This window comes from Bison bison, unplaced genomic scaffold (genome assembly GCF_000754665.1).
Source record: "Bison bison bison isolate TAMUID 2011002044 unplaced genomic scaffold, Bison_UMD1.0 scf7180017864484, whole genome shotgun sequence".
In the NCBI taxonomy this organism is placed as follows: domain Eukaryota; kingdom Metazoa; phylum Chordata; class Mammalia; order Artiodactyla; family Bovidae; genus Bison; species Bison bison.
In genome coordinates this window covers 1800633-1810948 of record NW_011495044.1, presented here as the reverse complement: position 1 = coordinate 1810948, position 10316 = coordinate 1800633, and the positions used below count along the sequence as shown (strand labels likewise).

Sequence of the window (10316 nt, the reverse complement as noted above, 5' to 3'; positions counted from 1 at the left end):
ATTTCTCCACTGATCTCCAGTAGCATATTGGGCACCTACTGACCTGGGGGAATTTCTCTTTCAGTATCCTATCATTTTGCCTTTTCATACTGTTCATGGGGTTCTCAAGGCAAGAATACTGAAGTGGTTTTGCCATTTCCTTCTCCAGTGGATCACACCTTGTCAGAACTCTCCACCACGACATGGTTCATAGTTTCATTGAGTGCTAGTATTGACACCACACTTATGGCAGAAAGTGAAGAAGAACTAAAGAGCCTCTTGATGAAAGTGAAAGAGGAGAGTGAAAAAGTTGACTTAAAATTCAACATTCAGAAAACTAAGATCATGGCATCTGGTGCCATCACTTCGCTTCGTGGCAAATAGATGGGGAAACAATGGAAACAGTGACAGACTTTATTTATTTGGGCTCCAAAATCACTGCAGATGGTGACTGTAGCCTTGATATTAAAAGACGCTTGCTCCTTGGAAGAAAAGTTATGACCAACCTAGACAGCATATTAAAAACCAGAGATGTTACTTTGCCAACAAAAGTCCATCTAGTCAAGGCCATAGTTTTTCCAGTAGTCATGTGTGGATGTGAGAGTTGGACTATAAAGAAAGCTGAACACTGAAGAATTGATGCTTTTGAACTGTGGTGTTGGAGAAGACCCTTGAGACTCCCTTGGACAGCCGGGATATCCAACCAGTCCATCATAAAGGAGATCAGTCCTGAATATTCATTGGAAGGACTGATGTTGAAACTGAAACTCCAATACTTTGGCCACCTGATGGAAAGAACTGACACATTTGAAAAGACCCTGGCACTGGGAAAGATTGAACGCGGGAGGAGAAGGGGATGACAGAAGATGAGATGGTTGGATGGCATCCCCGACTTAATGGGCTTGAATTTAAGTAAACTCTGGGAGTTGGTGATGAACAGGGAAGCCTGGTGTCCTGCTATCCATGGGGTCACAAAGAGTTGGACACGGCTGAGGAACTGAAACTGAACTGAACTGGATTGTTTAATTTGGCAACATGTCATGGATGATTTTCCACAGTAACATACAGTCCAAAGACTTCTTTTCTCTTCTAGCTCATAGACTGGTCAGGAAGTCAGGAGAAGGATGGGATCCTCTGACAATCAATCAGGACAGAACAATGAGACTGTCTTATCAGAGTGTCTGGGGCTGCAGCTGGACACTAGACCGGGAGCCCACAGGACTGGCTCTTTGCGGGCCAGATTGGCCCTGCTCACCATGTAGTCTTGGATAATATATTTGCCCTCTCTGGACCTCAGAATCCCAGAATCACAAACGAATTTTATGAGCAAGTCTCTTCAGGGTAGAAATGACAAACAGACTCAAGGGATTAGATCTGATAGACAAAGTGCCTAAAGAACTGTGGATGGAGGTTCACGACATTGTACAGGAGGCAGTGATTAAGAGCATCCCCAAGAAAAAGAAATGCAAAAAGGCAAAATGGTTGTCTGAAGAGGCCTTACAAATACCTGAGAAAAGAAGAGAAGCTAAAGGCAAAGGAGAAAGGCAAAGGAGAAGAGGAAAGATATATCCATTTGAATGCAGAATTCCAAAGAATAGCAAGGAGAGATAAGAAAGCCTTCCTCAGTAATCAATGCAAAGAAATAGAGGAAAACAACAGAATGGGAAAGACTAGAGATCTCTTCAAGAAAATCAGAGATGCCAAGGGAACATTTCATGCAAGGATGGGCTCAATAAAGGACAGAAATGGTATGGACCTAACAGAAGCAGAAGATATTAAGAAGAGGTGGCAAGAATACACAGAAGAACTGTACAAAAAAGATCTTCATGACCCAGATAACCACAATGGTGTGATCACTCACCTAAAGCCAGACATCCTGGAGTGTGAAGTCAAGTGGGCCTTAGGAAGCATCCCTACGAATAAAGCTAGTGGAGGTGATGGGATTCCAGTTGAGCTATTTCAAATCCTAAAAGATGATGCTGTGAAAGTGCTGCACTCAATATGCCAGCACATTTTGAAAACTCAGCAGCGGCCACAGGACTGGAAAAGGTCAGTTTTCAATTCAATCCCAAAGAAAGGCAATGCCAAAGAATGTTCAAACTACTGCATAATTGCACTCATCTCACATGCTAGCAAAGAAATGCTCAAAATCCTCTAAGCCAGGCTTCAACAGTATGTGAACCATGGATTTCCAGATGTTCAAGCTGGACTTAGAAAAGGCAGAGGAATCAGAGATCAAATTGCCAACATCCATTGGATCACAGAAAAAGCAAGAGAGTTTCAGAAAAACATCTACTTTTGCTTTATTGACTACTCCAAAGGCTTTGACTGTGTGGATCACAACAAACTGGAAAATTCTTAAAGAGATGGGAATAACAGACCACCTTACCTGTCTCTTGAGAAATCTGTATGCAGTTCAAGAAGCAACAGTTAGAACTGTACATGGAACAACAGACTGGTTCCAAATTGGATAGGAGTACATCAAGGCTGTATATTGTCATCCTGCTTATTTAACTTAAATGCAGAGTACATCATGTGAAATGCCGGGCTGGATGAAGCACAAGATGGAATCAAGATTGTTGGGAGAAATATCAATAACCTCAGATATGCAGATGACACCACCTTTATGGCAGAAAACAAAGAAGAACTAAAAAGCTTCTTGATGAAAGTGAAAGAGGAGAGTGAAAAAATTGGCTTAAAACTCAACAGTCAGAAAACTAAAAATTCATGGCATCTGGTGCCATCACATGGCAAATAGATGGGGAAACAATGGAATCAGTGACAGATGTTATTTGGGCTCCAAAATACCTGCAGATGGTGACTGAAGCCTTGAAATTAAAAGACGCTTGGTCCTTGGAAGAAAAGCTATGACCAACCTAGGCAGCATATTAAAAAGCAGAGACGTTACTTTGCCAACAGAGGTCCATCTAGACAAAGCTATGGCTTTTCCAGTAGTCATGTATGGATGTAAGAGTTGGACTATAAAGAAAGCTGAGCGCCAAAGAATTGATGCTTTTGAACTGTGGTATTGGAGAAGACTCTTGAGAGTCTCTTGGACAGCAAGGAGATCCAACCAGTCCATCCTAAAGGAGATCAGTCCTGACTATTCATTGGAAGGACTGATGCTGAAACTCCAATATTTTGGCCGCCTGATGGGAAGAACTAACTCATTTGAAAAGACCCTGATGCTGGGAAAGATTGAAGGCAGGAGGAGAAGGGGATGACAGAGGATGAGATGGTTGGATGGCATCACCGACTCGATGGACATGAGTTTGAGTAAGCTCTGGGAGTTGGTGATGGACAGGGAAGCCTGGTGTGCTGCAGTCCGTGGGATCGCAAAGAGTCGGACACGGCTGAGTGACTGAACTGAACTGAACTCTTCAGGCCAGCTGCCATCACTGTGAAATGGTAGAAAGAGAGGCTGAGAAAAATCAAGTGACTCTGGCCATCATTATCCTGCAGGTCAGATAGCTCCTTTAAGTCTCAATTTCTTTATCTGAAAAATGAGAATCACATTTATCCACTCTGCCTGCCAAGACTCTAGTGAGAATGTAGGTAGATGAACAGTTAGGATGCCCAAGAACAATGACTGTTTTGGACAGTATTTGGACTCACCCATCTCACTTGTCATAGAGTAATCCTGTGAAGCAGGTTCTATTTTTGTGCCCTGTTTTTCTAGGTGAGGAAATTGACTTGGAGAGGTAAGGTCACTTGTTCAAGGTCAAAGATAGGAAGTGGCAAAGTTGGATTCAAGCTCAGGTCTCCCAGTTACCAACACTATGGGTCTTTACACTGCACCGTTCTGATGTGTGGCACAGGCCTGAGCAGGAAGAGGACCGGAAGGGCTCTGGGATACTGAGGCCCATTGCACCGTTGGTTCTGCTGTTGTTTTTTCCTGGGCACCACCATCCGTGGGGAGTGGCTGCCCTCTGGTGTTCTAAATGTGACTTGTCCCGACAAGGAGGAGAGTTGGCAACTTGCCTGTCTCAGAAGTGGGGTGGGATGAACTTGGAACAACCGCAACTCGTCCTTTCAGAGTTTGGAGGTTCCGGGAAAGTCAGTGCACACTCAGTCTCACTGAATGCGAGGCTGTTCCACTGAGGCCGCTGGGTGGAAGCTTCATTGATTTCTGCCTGCATCTGCTTCTCACCTGATGTCATTTTGCAGGTAAGTGGCCACATTCTGTTTCTGACTTGAGTGCTAGTTAGGAGGGTGTTGCATTCTTCTTCTTTAAACTCTGCATTAGTGTTTCATAGGCACTTCTGTATCTACACACACTAGAAAAAATTAGAATTGTTGCCATCCTTGTGGGGCAGCTTTTATTCTGGGTCGATGAAAGTTTTGGCATTGGACTGGCATCAGATTGCAAAGTGGTGGGGGCCACACCCAAGGATGTGTGCTTGAAAGGGCTTTCTCACGTTAGCTCCTTGTACAGTCACCATAACCTCATGAAGAAGTTTTTTATGATCGTTTTACATATGAGGAGATAGGCTCAGGATCCACTTGGACTTGTTTGAAGCCTGAGAACTTTGAGAGATGCCACACTGCCTCCCTGTGGCAGCCTTGTGGGCTGATCAGCCTGTCCAGCTGCCTGCCAAATGCAGAGATGTGCTTCTTTCTTTGTGACCGAAGGTGCCTGACGCAACCACATGCTTCACCTTGGAGGGAGTATTCCGTAACACCCTGTTACTATAGCTACTCGGTCTTCCAGAGCTTTGCCTTCTACAGGCCATTGACTGTAGCCAATTACAGGTGATATTTTTTCCCACTGGTAAATTCTATCATTTAATGGAGAATATTTACCAATTTTTCACAAAATCTCTCAAAAAATAAGAGAGGATGGAACACTTTCCATCTCATTCTATGAGGCAGTATTACTCTTATACCAGAGCCACACAGAAGACATCCAAAAACAGAAAACCTCAGGATCACATCCTCAATGAATATAAATGCAAAAAATCCTTAACAGAATAGTACTAAGTTGTATTTGGCTACATTTAAAAAGGCTTATACAACATGGCCAAGTGAAGTTTATCCCAGGGATGGAAAGTGGGTTTAATACCCCGAAATTTATGTAATACACAACATTAGCAGAATAATGGACAAATAGTACATAATCATCTAAATAGAAATAGGAAAACAAAAAAAGCACATTTCAAAACCTTATACCTTTTCATGATAAAATCACTCAAAAAGCCAGAAATAGACAGGGACTTCCCTAGTCAGACAAGGGCCAGCTACAAAAACGTCCCCACAGTTAACATCATACTTGATGTAAAAAACTGAATACCTTACAGGTGATCAGTTAAGTAACTGTGTGCCAGGGACTAGTAGTGTCCCCTTTTCCAATATCAATGAGGTCACGACTACTTTTGCATCCAAACAGATTGGAAAACAAATTCCAGAACTATTTGCAGCATTAAAGACTTTCAGAGTTTAGTTAGGAAGATAGAAGCAATTCTATGTATTCTGGGAATAAAGGCTTTAATACAGAATTAGGGGCTTACCCAACTGTGGAAACAGCCCATCGAGCGGGGGGAGTGGAAATCAAGGAAACTGTTGCTGAAGGTCAGAGAAGCTTACACACCAGATCTCTTCTTCAAGCAGTGCATGGTTCTCAAAAGCTTGCCTGGAAACCGCTGCCAGTCTCAGGAACCTCGGGGAGGCTCCAGTCCTCTCGGTCTACAGTGGCAAAGGGGGCAGTTCTCAAGAGTTTATGTGAAGCTTTTGTGACACTTTTCTAGTCATGTGTTTGGCTGCAATCACTAGAGAATAATGGTTTCTACTTTGCCTATACCTTCCAAATCTTGTGTGAATTCTCTTATTTGGCAAATTCTAATCTGGAACCATATAGGAAAGGGGATTCCAGGAAATGTAGTTCCCAGTCATAGAATGGTGTGGCTGCTACTGAATACAGACATGCACTCATGGCAAAGACAGAGGCACAGGTTCACTCTTTTGCCTCTGGGCCAAGGTAATTGGCTCTGCTTTTCTCTGACTTGGTATAATAGTCTGCAAGAATTTTGCAGAGTATCATGATGTTCACTATATTGTTGCTACTGTGGTTGTTGTTGAGTCTCTAAATCATGTCCATCTCCTTTGTGACCCCATGGAAAGTAGCCCACCAGGCTCCTCTGTCCATGGGATTTCCCAGGCAGGAATACTGGAGTGGGTTGCCACTTCCTTCTCCAGGGGATCTTCCTGACCCAGGGATCAAACCTAAGTCTCCTGCGTTTGCAGGTGAATTCTCTACCACTGAGCACCAGAACCGGGGAATACAGCACCCCGTTCACTGTATTAGTGGCCTTCTACTCATAGACCCATGAGCAGGAAATGTCAAGAATTCTAGATACCCTCTAGATGGGAGATAAACTTCATGAAGTTTCAGGGGTCTGCTACTTGGTAAAGTATTTTAGGGACCCTCTTGTCTTAGAGCAGGAGTTGGCTAATTTTATCTTTAAGGGGATGGTTAATAAATATTTTAACCCTTGCAGGACATAAGGTACCTATCGCCATACTCACTTTTGCCACTATGGTGTGAAGTCAGCCATAGACAATAGGAAAACAAATGGATGTGGCTGTGTTCCAAGTAGAACTTCATTTACAAAAATAGGAGGAGGATCGTATTTGGCCTGTGGACAGTTTTGGCCACCCCCTGTCCTAGAGAAGACATTCCTTCTAAGGGAAAGGACAAATTGTTGCTCCTCATACCTCTCACCGCTGAGAAAGGGGCACAACACTTGGCTGTATTTTGATGGTATTAATAGCATTTATCACACTTGGGAATGTTGCTTTGACCTTTATCAGGTGACTCAGGAGACTTCCAGTTTTGACTCATGCTTGAGCTCAGTCATGCCTGACTCTTTGCAACCCTATGGACTGTAGCCCACGAGGCTCCTCTGTCCATGGGATTTTCCAGGCAAGAATATGCGAGTGGGTTGCCATTTCCTTCTCCACTGGTTTGACAAGGATCATGGAAAAGAGGGTTGGCAGCTGATCTAGGCTGTGATGCCAGCCGTTCTGGTGTGTCAGCCATTTGACCAGCAGATATGATAGTGCCCATGGTGTCTATGTCTATGGTGAGGACACTGTGCAGACTGCTAAATTCCAGTGGACAGTCTTGTGCAGATTTCTAGGTTTTAAAGCAGGGCTATGACTTCTATGCTGGAAAGACACTCTCAGTTTGAAAAATATTTCCTGGCCTGCTACTGGGCTTTGGTAGAGACAATGTTTAACCACAGGATATCAAGAGACTGTGTGATTATAGCTGCCTATCATGAACTGATTTCACTGGATCATTGCATGTCCATTGAGTCATAAGACTGAGTGGACACAGCAAGTCTGATGAAAATAATCATTTAGGAGTCATGAATAAATTACAAAGACAGGTGTCCCAGACTCTCACGTCACCCACCAATGCAGCTTATTCTATGACATCATGAAGGGGTCCCTATGACCAACTGATGGCAGATGAAAAGATTTGAGCTGGTTCACTGATGGTTCAGTGTAATTTGCTGGTGCATGCTAGAAAGGACTGCTCCTGTTTACAGACCTTTCAGGGATGGTCCTGAAAGACAAAAGAGTGAAGGCGAATGCTCTCAGTGGATAGAGCTAAAAGGGACACACTTGGCTATGATTTCCTACAGAGGTGTAGCCCAAGATAGCTTCACATGCTAATTTCTGGGCCATGAACCATGACTTGGTCAATTAATCAATGGCTAACAAGGAATAAGACCAAAAGTTTTGGGGAAGAGTTATGTGGATGTACTTCTGGGGTGAGCATAAAGCATGCAGACCTCTATGTCTTACATTAATGTCTTTCAGAGAGCATCCACTTTAGAAGAGACTTAAAAACCACCATCACCACCACTCCCGCCACATCCCCTCCACCCTTGCCTCTCTCCTTGGCCATCCTAGAATTTGCCAGGTGAGCCCAAAGATGTTGACCATGGTGGCATGGGTGAAAGTTTTGTGTGGACTCAACTACATTGACTTCTTCTCAACAAGGTTGACTTAATGCTTGTATTTCTAGCCTTGGAGAGTGATGCAGAGCCCTTGATATGGCATCACTCTCCAGAGAGACCTGCCACCTACCTGACGGCTGATTGACCACATTGGATATCTTATATCTTGGAGGAGGCAGCGATTTCTTTTTGCTAAAATGAATGATTTGATAGATTTGCATTCTCTGATTGCATAATCTTCACCAGTACTGTTATCTGATGTCTCACAGCATGCTCATCTCTTACATACTGCCTCAGGTTAAGAGCCCTGTTTTATAGCAAAGGAAAGTAGGCAATAAACTCATCACCACATGATTCATTGGTAAATATAACCCATGACCTAGGAGTAGTTGGTCTGATGTAACAGTGAAACAACTGAGTAAAAGTTCAGCCAAGGCACCAGCTTAGGGAAAATACCTTATAGGGTTATAGTGCTGTTCTTTACATGTGGTATATGTGCTGAATCAATGTATTGCTGCATCCTTAACATGCATCATGGACCTGCATCCTTAAAATATGCAGGTCCATGGGTATAAGTTGGACTGGCTCTCTCGTTATCAATCCTAGTGACCTGATTATGAAAATCTGTATTTACCATTTCTGAAAAAAAAGCAGGGGAGGAAAACAGTTCCTCCAGGGGACACAGTAAAAATTTCATTGTATTTGAAGTTGTGGTCCCCACTTAGCAGTTTTAGCTCCTCATGCCAGTGGACCAGCAGTAAAGAAAGAGGTTACCAAAGAAGCAGTGGTAATTGACTTGATTAGCATTAGGACTTGGGGTTGCTACTACACAATAAGGGCAGAAAGCAATATATCTGGAACTCAGGAGAATCATGGGACATTTCTCGGTGATTCAATGCCCAGTGATAACCATTAATGGTCAGTTGCAGCATCCATGACCTGAAAAAGGCACAGCAACTGCAGACTAACACCCTCTAAGGATGAAGCTCTGGGTCACCCCTCTAGGCAAGCAACCTAGACCAAAGTACTAGTTGAAAGTGAAAGAAATCCAATGAATGATGATGGCTATCAAATAGCCTCAGGATCAACTGCAGCTTTAACTGGAGACTGGATCTTGGTTTGCTAACCTTATGTAAATCATTTTGGGGATAGCACATCTAACCATTGTCTTTTGAAAAAACTTGAAATATAATTCATTTACAAGGTTATTTTAGTTTCAGGGGTACCACATAGTATTCAATATTTTTATGTGTTATGAAATGACCACCACAATAAGTTCGTAATGTTCCATGGGACAATAAGTGTTCCATGGGACACACCTCGAATAATGAGAGACAGCAGATCAATGGCTCCTCCTTCCTGTTTCAGGATGTAGTGTTCTCCACAACCTGCTGGTAAGGTATTCCGTGTGACCGAGCAGTCGCCTGTTCTTTCTGGGGAAAGTGTGGCTGCTTTTGTAATATACTGCCTTGTATATGCTTTCTTTTCTCCCCTGCTTTTTTCCCCTCACTTTTGCTGCCTGGGATTATACTTCCAAGAAAAGACTGATCAGGTAAACTTTGCCTCACATTCTGATTTGTAGGGGACCCAGGCTAAGACAAGTAGAACTTCAGTGGGAGTTCTCACCCAGGAAGACTGGGTGAGAGTTGTTTGTTTTTTATTTTAAAGATTTTAAAAAATATGGACCATTTTTTCAAGTCATCATTGAATTTGTTACAATATTGCTTCTGTTATTTATATTCTGTTTTTTTTTTTTTGGCTGTGAGGCATGTGGGATCTTAGATCCCCAATCAGGGATCAAATCTGCACTCCCTGCATTGGAAGGCAAAGTCTTAACCACTGGACTGTTGGAGAAATCCCAGTTTTTTTTTGTATTTTGAAGAAGGCTATTGTAGAAAGCAACAGAAATGGCTTGAGTAACTAAGACAAAAGTGAGGGAATATTTTCAAGGAATGTAATTCAAAGAAACAAAAGACTGAACAAGCCATAGAGTGAATGGGACCCAGGGAAGATCTGTTGATCTATGCTGCAGAACTAATGGATGGTATCTGTGGCAGTTTTAAAAGATGCATGCAAATTTTTTTTGATACTCCTTCTTTCAAAAAGTGGAGCCCAATCCTGTCTTATATCATGTCGGCTGTACTTAGCAATTTACATCTAATGAGTAAAATATGGCAGAAATAATGGCCTGTGACTTCTGAATCTAGGCCATAGAAAACATTGTGCCTTTCCCCTTGATTTCTCATTTATCACTTGACCTAGGGGAAGCCTGCAGGACTATCTAGCAGCCCCGTGGAGAGGCCCTGGGTGGTGGGGTCCTTCCTGCCAACAGCCTTGTCAGTGGGCCATCATGGGAGTAATTCCTCAGTTCCA

At 43.0% G+C, this 10316-nt stretch overlaps 1 long non-coding RNA gene across 1 annotated transcript in view; it reads left to right on the top strand.

Moving 5' to 3' along the window:
- The first annotated feature begins 4028 nt into the window (after positions 1–4028).
- LOC105004878 overlaps positions 4029–10316 on the top strand; it is a 30330-nt gene continuing 24042 nt past the window's right edge. Inside the window, exon 1 of the long non-coding RNA XR_827266.1 lies at positions 4029–4146. This is a non-coding gene — a long non-coding RNA (uncharacterized LOC105004878). The remainder of the gene's footprint in view (positions 4147–10316) is intronic.